Below are 9,287 nucleotides of genomic sequence, written 5' to 3'. Positions count from 1 at the left end.
AATCTCTTAAGAGAGTATGGGGGTTTCCCCATCTCCTTCATAATTATAAAAGTGTGTTCTTGATCAGATTCCCTTAATCTACCCCTTTCTTAGTCTCTAATCTTCTTAATCTCTCAAAGTCTCTTTGTTTCTGATTCAAGTTCATACTAGTTTCATCAGACCTCTTATCCAACTAGTTCAAGACCTTATCTTTGCCTTTAATGGCTTTTCATACACATACACAGCCAGAACTCTCAAATCTCACAGGATGTTCCACAGCCTGGGCATTGTAGTACACTCTCGTGTTTACCCAATTGGAACTATCCTTTCTCACTCTGGTGCTTCTTCTCAATGGCTGCACCGCCGGCTCTGATTCAGGTTCAGTTGTAGTTTCAGTTGTAGTTGCATTAGTTTCCTCCTCTTGATCTTGGCTTGGTACCTCCCTATCTTCCTGCATCATACTTTGATCATGATCACCTGAGCCTTCTTGATCATGGCTTTCAACATGTACTTCAGCTGGTTCAGGTGTGTTTTCCCCCCCATGATCTAAGTTTGATGCCTCGGTAGGTTGTGTGGTTGTTGTACTGCGTCTCTCCTTCGGATCCTGGGTAGTATGTATCCCAAGCCCCTCTAGAATACTCCTAAGGCTGGCCGCTCTATCTGACTCTCTTGTCAATTCTAGCAGCTCATCTTGATTCTTTTCCTCATAGAACCCCTTAGCTTCAATGAACTTTACATCTCTAGAGACTAGAACTCTTCGAGTAGTAGGATCATAGCACTTGTAACCCTTTTGAGTAGTAGAGTAGCCAACAAACATAGCTCTTGTGCTGGTTGCTTCAAGCTTGTTTCTCAACTCTTTTGGCATAAGGACAAAGCATAGACATTCAAAGATTCGCATATGCTCCAATGATGGCTTGTACTTGTTCAAGGCTTCAAAAGGGGACTGATCATGTAGAATCTTAGTTGGGATCCGGTTGATTAGATAACAAGATGTAGCCACAGCATCACTCCAAAACCTCTTAGGGACATTTGCTTGAAACATCATTGACCTTGCCACCTCCATGAGATGCCTATTCTTTCTCTCAGCCACTCCATTTTGCTGAGGAGTATAAGGACAACTCGTTTGGTGTAGTATCCCATGTTGTGCTAGATGTTGCTTGAAGGCTTGACCAGTGTATTCCCCACCATTATCTCATCTCAAAATTTTAATTTTGGCATTGTAATGGTTAGTCACATAGTTTTGAAAATTTTTAAAAGCTTCAAGCACCCTATCTTTGGTTTGAATAAGTGTTATCCAGGTGTATTTCGATTTTTCATCTATGAATGTGACAAAGTATTTAAAACTATCCCTAGACAAGCAAGAAGCAGTCCAAACATCCGAGTGAATTAGATCAAAGCACTTGTCATAAACAGTAGATGAAATGGGAAACACAGTTTTACAATGCTTGCCTAAAATGCAAGCTTCACAATCCTTATTTTCAAATACCACACCTGGTAACATTAAGTTTAAAGCCCTAACATGGGGATGACCTAGTCTAGCATGCCACAATGCATTTTTATTCATCATAGAAGCAGAAGTAAATGAGCAGAAGTAATCAGAAACAGGAGCTAGTTCTTCAAGTAAATATAAATCTCCCTTGGTAACTCCTTTTCCAATCAATTGGCTGCTCTCAATATCCTGAAACTTCACATCATTAGGACTGAATATAACATTGCAATTAAGATCTGTACTTCTTTACAGATAATAGATTTGATGTGAAGTCAGGCATATAAAATGCTTTAGAGTCTTTATCAAACAATTTTAGCTTGCCAATTCCTCTAATTGGGATTTTATCTCCATTTGCAATCATGACATGTCCATTTGTAGGTTCAATGTCTCTAATCAAACTAGTATCACTAATCATATGATGAGATGCTCCTGAATCAACTACCAATGGTTTAAACAGATTGTGTGCAATATGAGACTGTCCTAGTATACTAGTAGGTTTATAAGCAATGCTTGAATGATCAGGTTCTCTAGCAATACTACACGATTCATATAATGCACCAAAGGAGTAACCAAGAGTACCAAGTGTGTTACCATTCTCCGTTAGCATTTTGATGAGGGAGTCAAGGTCTGATCTCCTTAGGTACTCGTTCTCACGGTTGTTCTGAAGGCTTGGCTGAGGTGTGTAAGTCACCAGGGCCTTGCTATCTCCAGGCTCACGTGTCCCGCCCTCTCCAGCTTGGCCTGAGCTCCCAGCAACACTTGAACTTCCCGGCTCACTTCCAGCATACGAGACATTGGCTCTCCCATATTTCTCTCTTGAGAACTTGGCCGGCTTCAGATGAGGATGCAAGATCCAGCACTGGTTCTTCTTGTGACCTTGTCTCTTGCAGTGATCACAATTTCCCGTGAACTTCTTTGCATCATACTGGTTAGAGCTCGCACGGTTTGCTTGCTGAACCTCAGCTTGGTTTGCAAGTGTGATCTCTCCTTTCCCTCCAAAGAGACCGATAGAACCTTCCTCCTTCTGAACTTGTGCACACACTTCCTCAAGGTCAGGTAACTTCCCGGACCTCAGAATGTGTTTGATGAGGCTGTTGTAGCTTGGATTCAGCGTGAGCAGCAACCCAAACACCTTGTCCTGCTCGCGTCTCTCAGCCAGCTCATCTAGGTTGGTTGTGCCTGGCCTCAGCATCTCCAGTTCAGACCACAAGGCTCTGAACCTCCCAAGGTGCTTAGTAAACTCCATGTCCTCCTGTGTCAAGCTGTTGATAGCACGTTTCACTTCAAACACACGGCTCAAGTTTGAGATGTTACCATAAACCTTCTTTAGCGTGTCCCAAAGATCCTTTGCTGTCTCACAGTAGCTGTATGCCTCCAGGATAGACACTTCAAGAGACCGTTGGAGTATGGACATCACCAGCTGATCATCTTGCTCCCACTTCTCTTCATCGCACTCGACAATATCCTTGTCGCCTTCATAAGTAATGAGCTTTGGGGCTTCACTCTGTGTGATGTGTCCCCATAAACCCTTACTCCCCACTGCTGTCTTCACCAAACGAGACCACAAAAGGTAGTTACCCCCCTTGAGAGTAACCGGAACCACTGCCTTGTTGCTTTCCATTTCAGAATCATCCGGATGAAAGCTAAGTGGCTGGTGTGTTCTTGAGTGTTCTAGTACTCAAACCCAGATTATGATGAACCTTGCTCTGATACCATATAAGTTTTAGAGAATCTGAGTTTGATATAAGGAAAGAAAGAGATTAGAAAGAGTCTAGAGGTGGTTTAGAACGAGTTTAGCTAAGAGTTTAGTGTATGATCATGATTGATAGCCTTTGAGTCTAAGAGAGTGTTTTGGTGTCAAGAACTGTCTACCTTTATTAATCATGAGTGTCTACAATATATAGTGAGGCTACAATAGGTTATGGTTTCGCAAATGGTCACTATTGTAAGGGATAAGGAGTTGCTTTAATTTAAACTCTCCAATAAGCTTCTCCTTTGTGATAAAGCACCTTTAGCCTTATCCAGCTCTTGACAGCCTGGCTAAGCTCTTCCTTATCCTCTCCAAACGGTCACACGAGCCAGTAGTTACCCCAAGTAACTTCTCCTTTCACTCTTAAGTTACTTGATCATGGTAACTTCAATCTGGTCGAGGTGTGGGTGACTTTAACCGGTACGGCCTGTACGGTCAGTACGGATGGTACGGCTTGGGTCGACTCCAACTCTCCCATTTCCTTTCCTTTACTCTATCTTAGCCTCATTATCTCATGACTTCATTTCAACAACTGGGAAACTGGAATCACCTGATTTGAAAGTGAGATAACTTCTTCATGCCAACTCCTATGAGATTTATTCAACTTCCTGGTGATTCTCCACCACTTTTTGTATCCAAATCAAGCTTCTAACAAAGAGATTCATCCTGGTTTGATTGGAACGACGAAGAAACTATGCTATTCCCAAACGGGGAAACTGGACTGACCTGATTTGAAAGTGGGATAATTTCTTCATCCCAACTCCAATGAGATTTATTCAACTTCCTGGTGATTCTCCACCACTTTATGTATCCAAATCAAGCTTCTAACAAAGTGATTCATCCTGGTTTGATTGGAACGACGAAGAAGCTGTGCTATTCCCAAACTGGGAAACTGGAATCACCTGATTTGAAAGTGGGATAACTTCTTCATACCAACTCCTATGAGATTTATTCAACTTCCTGGTGATTCTCCACCACTTTATGTATCCAAATCAAGCTTCTTACAAAGTGATTCATCCTGGTTTGATTAGAACGACGAAGAAGCTGTGCTATTCCCAAACTGGGATAACTTCTTCATCCCAGCTCCTATGAGATTTATTCAACTTCCTGTTGATTCTCCACCACTTTATGTATCCAAATCAAGCTTCTTACAAAGTGATTCATCCTGGTTTGTTTGGAACGACGACGAAGCTGTTCTATTACCAAACTGGGAAACTGGAATCAACTGATTTGAAAGTGGGATAACTTCTTCATGCCAACTCCTATTAGATTTATTCAACTTCCTGGTGATTCTCCACCACTTTATGTATCCAAATCAAGCTTCTTACAAAGAGATTCATCCTGTTTTGATTGGAACGACGAAGAAGCTGTGCTATTCCCAAACTGGGAAACTGGAATCACCTGATTTGAAAGTGGGATAACTTCTTCATGCCAACTTATATGAGATTTATTCAACTTCCTGGGGATTCTCCACCACTTTATGTATCCAAATCAAGCTTCTTACAAAGTGATTCATCCTGGTTTGATTAGAACGACGAAGAAGCTATGCTATTCCCAAACTGGAAAACTGGAATCACCTGATTTGAAAGTGGGATAACTTCTTCATCCCAGCTCCTATGAGATTTATTCAACTTCCTGTTGATTCTCCACCACTTTATGTATCCAAATCAAGCTTCTTACAAAGTGATTCATCCTGGTTTGTTTGGAACGACGACGAAGCTGTTCTATTACCAAACTGGGAAACTGGAGTCAACTGATTTGAAAGTGGGATAACTTCTTCATGCCAACTCCTATGAGATTTATTCAACTTCCTGGTGATTCTCCACCACTTTATGTATCCAAATCAAGCTTCTTACAAAGTGATTCATCGTGGTTTGTTTGGAACGACGAAGAAGCTGTTCTATTCCCAAACTGGGAAACTGGAATCAACTGATTTGAAAGTGGGATAACTTCTTCATGCCAACTCCTATGAGATTTATTCAACTTCCTGGTGATTCTCCACCACTTTATGTATCCAAATCAAGCTTCTTACAAAGAGATTCATCCTGGTTTGATTGGAACGACGAAGAAGCTGTGCTATTCCCAAACTGGGAAACAGGAATCACCTAATTTGAAAGTGGGATAACTTCTTCATGCCAACTCCTATGTGATTTATTCAACTTCCTGGGGATTCTCCACCACTTTGTGTATCCAAATCAAGCTTCTTACAAAGTGATTCATCCTGGTTTGATTAGAACGACGAAGAAGCTGTGCTATTCCCAAACTGGAAAACTGGAATAACCTGATTTGAAAGTGGGATAACTTCTTCATCCCAGCTCCTATGAGATTTATTCAACTTCCTGTTGATTCTCCACCACTTTATGTATCCAAATCAAGCTTCTTACAAAGTGATTCATCCTGGTTTGTTTGGAACGACGACGAAGCTGTTCTATTACCAAACTGGGAAACTGGAATCAACTGATTTGAAAGTGGGATAACTTCTTCTTGCCAACTCCTATGAGATTTATTCAACTTCCTGGTGATTCTCCACCACTTTATGTACCCAAATCAAGCTTCTTACAAAGAGATTCATCCTGTTTTGATTGGAACGACGAAGAAGCTGTGCTATTCCCAAACTGGGGAACTGGAATCACCTGATTTGAAAGTGGGATAACTTCTTCATGCCAACTCCTATGAGATTTATTCAACTTCCTGGGATTCTCCACCACTTTATGTATCCAAATCAAGCTTCTTACAAAGTGATTCATCCTGGTTTGATTGGAACGACGAAGAAGCTGTGCTATTCCCAAACTGGAAAACTGGAATCACCTGATTTGAAAGTGGGATAACTTCTTCATCCCAGCTCCTATGAGATTTATTCAACTTCCTGTTGATTCTCCACCACTTTATATATCCAAATCAGGCTTCTTACAAAGTGATTCATCCTGGTTTGTTTGGAACGACGACGAAGCTGTTCTATTACCAAACTGGGAAACTGGAATCAACTGATTTGAAAGTGGGATAACTTCTTCATGCCAAATCCTATGAGATTTATTCAACTTCCTGGTGATTCTCCACCACTTTATGTATCCAAATCAAGCTTCTTACAAAGAGATTCATCCTGGTTTGATTGGAACGACGAAGAAGCTGTGCTATTCCCAAACTGGGAAACTGGAATCACCTGATTTGAAAGTGGGATAACTTCTTCATGCCAACTCCTATGAGATTTATTCAACTTCCTGGTGATTCTCCACCACTTTATGTATCCAAATCAAGCTTCTTACAAAGTGATTCATCCTGGTTTGATTAGAACGACGAAGAAGCTGTGCTATTCCCAAACTGGAAAACTGGAATCACCTGATTTGAAAGTGGGATAACTTCTTCATCCCAACTCCTATGAGATTTATTCAACTTCCTGGTGATTCTCCACCACTTTATGTATCCAAATCAAGCTTCTTACAAAGTGATTCATCCTGGTTTGATTAGAACGACGAAGAAGCTTTGCTATTCCCAAACTGGGAAACTGGAATCACCTGATTTGAAAGTGGGATAACTTCTTCATACCAACTCCTATGAGATTTATTCAACTTCCTGGTGATTCTCCACCACTTTATGTATCCAAATCAAGCTTCTTACAAAGTTATTCATCCTGGTTTGATTAGAACGACGAAGAAGTTGTGCTATTCCCAAACTGGGAAACTGGAATCACCTGATTTGAAAGTGGGATAACTTCTTCATGCCAACTCCTATGAGATTTATTCAACTTCCTGGTGATTCTCCACCACTTTTTGTATCCAAATCAAGCTTCTAACAAAGAGATTCATCCTGGTTTGATTGAAACGACGAAGAAACTATGCTATTCCCAAACGGGGAAACTGGACTGACCTGATTTGAAAGTGGGATAATTTCTTCATCCCAACTCCTATGAGATTTATTCAACTTCCTGGTGATTCTCCACCACTTTATGTATCCAAATCAAGCTTCTAACAAAGTGATTCATCCTGGTTTGATTGGAACGACGAAGAAGCTGTGCTATTCCCAAACTGGGAAACTGGAATCACCTGATTTGAAAGTGGGATAACTTCTTCATGCCAACTCCTATTGTTAACTTGAAGAGTAGAAGTGGAGAAGCAAAGGATGAGAGTTGAGTTGAGAATGGTGCAAAGATAGGGCAAGAGCTTAAGAGATTGCCTATCAAGAGTTATGAAGTGTCTTAAGATAGCTAGAAGTCTCTTATGGTGGTTCTAAGCAAGGGAAAAGTCTAGGAAAGACTTAGAAGAGTGCTGAGGAGCAAATGGACGAGTGTGCAAAGATAGGGCAAGGCCGGTACGGCCATGTACGGACCCAGTACGGATCTGTACTGATGGTGGACGTACCAGATGGAGCATACTCGGCCATTTGTGAGTCTTAGGCTTGGTGCAAACTTAGGGTATCAGTGTACGGACATGGCATGATCCGTACATGCTCTAATGTTTGTGATCAACCTAACTTGAGTCTCAAGGAAGAAGAGACTCGTGTGGCTTCATGTATAAAGGAGCCATGAGGATATTCAAATCCAAGAAGGGCGCAGATGTCTTTAGCCTTCTCTTGTTACCGTTTGGAGATAAGACAGGCTGGCTGTGCAAGCTGTCCATGAGCTGTGCTTTGACTATGTATCTAGACAGATACATGGCAAGATGAAGAGAAGCCTTAAAGCATCCAATCACACGCTAAAGAGAGACCAGCCAATAAGAAGAACTATCATGAAGATAAAGACTAGCATAACTCTCTCCATCTCAACCATCCAAACTCCAAGAAGATTATGAGCCATTAGATTTAGGTTTTATGTTATTGCAAATGTAAAAGCCTATATAAAGCTCATAATGTCGATTGTAAACTCTTAAGAGAGTATGGGGGGGTTTCCCCATCTCCTTCATAATTATAAAAGTGTGTTCTTGATCAGATTCCCTTAATCTCCCCTTTCTTAGTCTCTAATCTCTTAATCTCTCAAAGTCTCTTTGTTTCTGATTCAAGTTCATACTAGTTTCATCAGACCTCGTATCCAACTAGTTCAAGACCTTATCTTTGCCTTTAATGGCTTTTCATACACATACACAGCCAGAGCTCTCAAATCTCACACCTATGAGATTTATTCAACTTCCTGGTGATTCTCCACCACTTTATGTATCCAAATAAAGCTTCTTACAAAGAGATTCATCCTGGTTTGATTGGAACGACGAAGAAGCTGTGCTATTCCCAAACTGGGAAACTGGAATCACCTGATTTGAAAGTGGGATAACTTCTTCATGCCAACTCCTATGAGATTTATTCAACTTCCTGGTGATTCTCCACCACTTTATGTATCCAAATCAAGCTTCTTACAAAGTGATTCATCCTGGTTTGATTGGAACGACGAAGAAGCTGTGCTATTCCCAAACTGGAAAACTGGAATCACCTGATTTGAAAGTGGGATAACTTCTTCATCCAACTCCTATGAGATTTATTCAACTTCCTGGTGATTCTCCACCACTTTATGTATCCAAATCAAGCTTCTTACAAAGTGATTCATCCTGGTTTGATTGGAACGACGAAGAAGCTGTTCTATTCCCAAACTGGGAAACTGGAATCACCTGATTTGAAAGTGGGATAACTTCTTCATGCCAACTCCTATGAGATTTATTCAACTTCCTGGTGATTCTCCACCACTTTATGTATCCAAATCAAGCTTCTTACAAAGAGATTCATCCTGGTTTGATTGGAACGACGAAGAAGCTGTGCTATTCCCAAACTGGGAAACTGGAATCACCTGATTTGAAAGTGGGATAACTTCTTCATGCCAACTCCTATGAGATTTATTCAACTTCCTGGTGATTCTCCACCACTTTATGTATCCAAATCAAGCTTCTTACAAAGTGATTCATCCTGGTTTGATTGGAACGACGAAGAAGCTGTTCTATTCCCAAACTGGGAAACTGGAATCACCTGATTTGAAAGTGGGATAACTTCTTCATGCCAACTCCTATGAGATTTATTCAACTTCCTGGTGATTCTCCACCACTTTATGTATCCAAATCAAGCTTCTTACAAAGTGATTCATCCTGGTTTGATTGG

Source organism: Brassica napus, chromosome C2, assembly GCF_020379485.1.
Source record: "Brassica napus cultivar Da-Ae chromosome C2, Da-Ae, whole genome shotgun sequence".
In the NCBI taxonomy this organism is placed as follows: domain Eukaryota; kingdom Viridiplantae; phylum Streptophyta; class Magnoliopsida; order Brassicales; family Brassicaceae; genus Brassica; species Brassica napus.
This window is presented reverse-complemented; position numbering follows the sequence as displayed.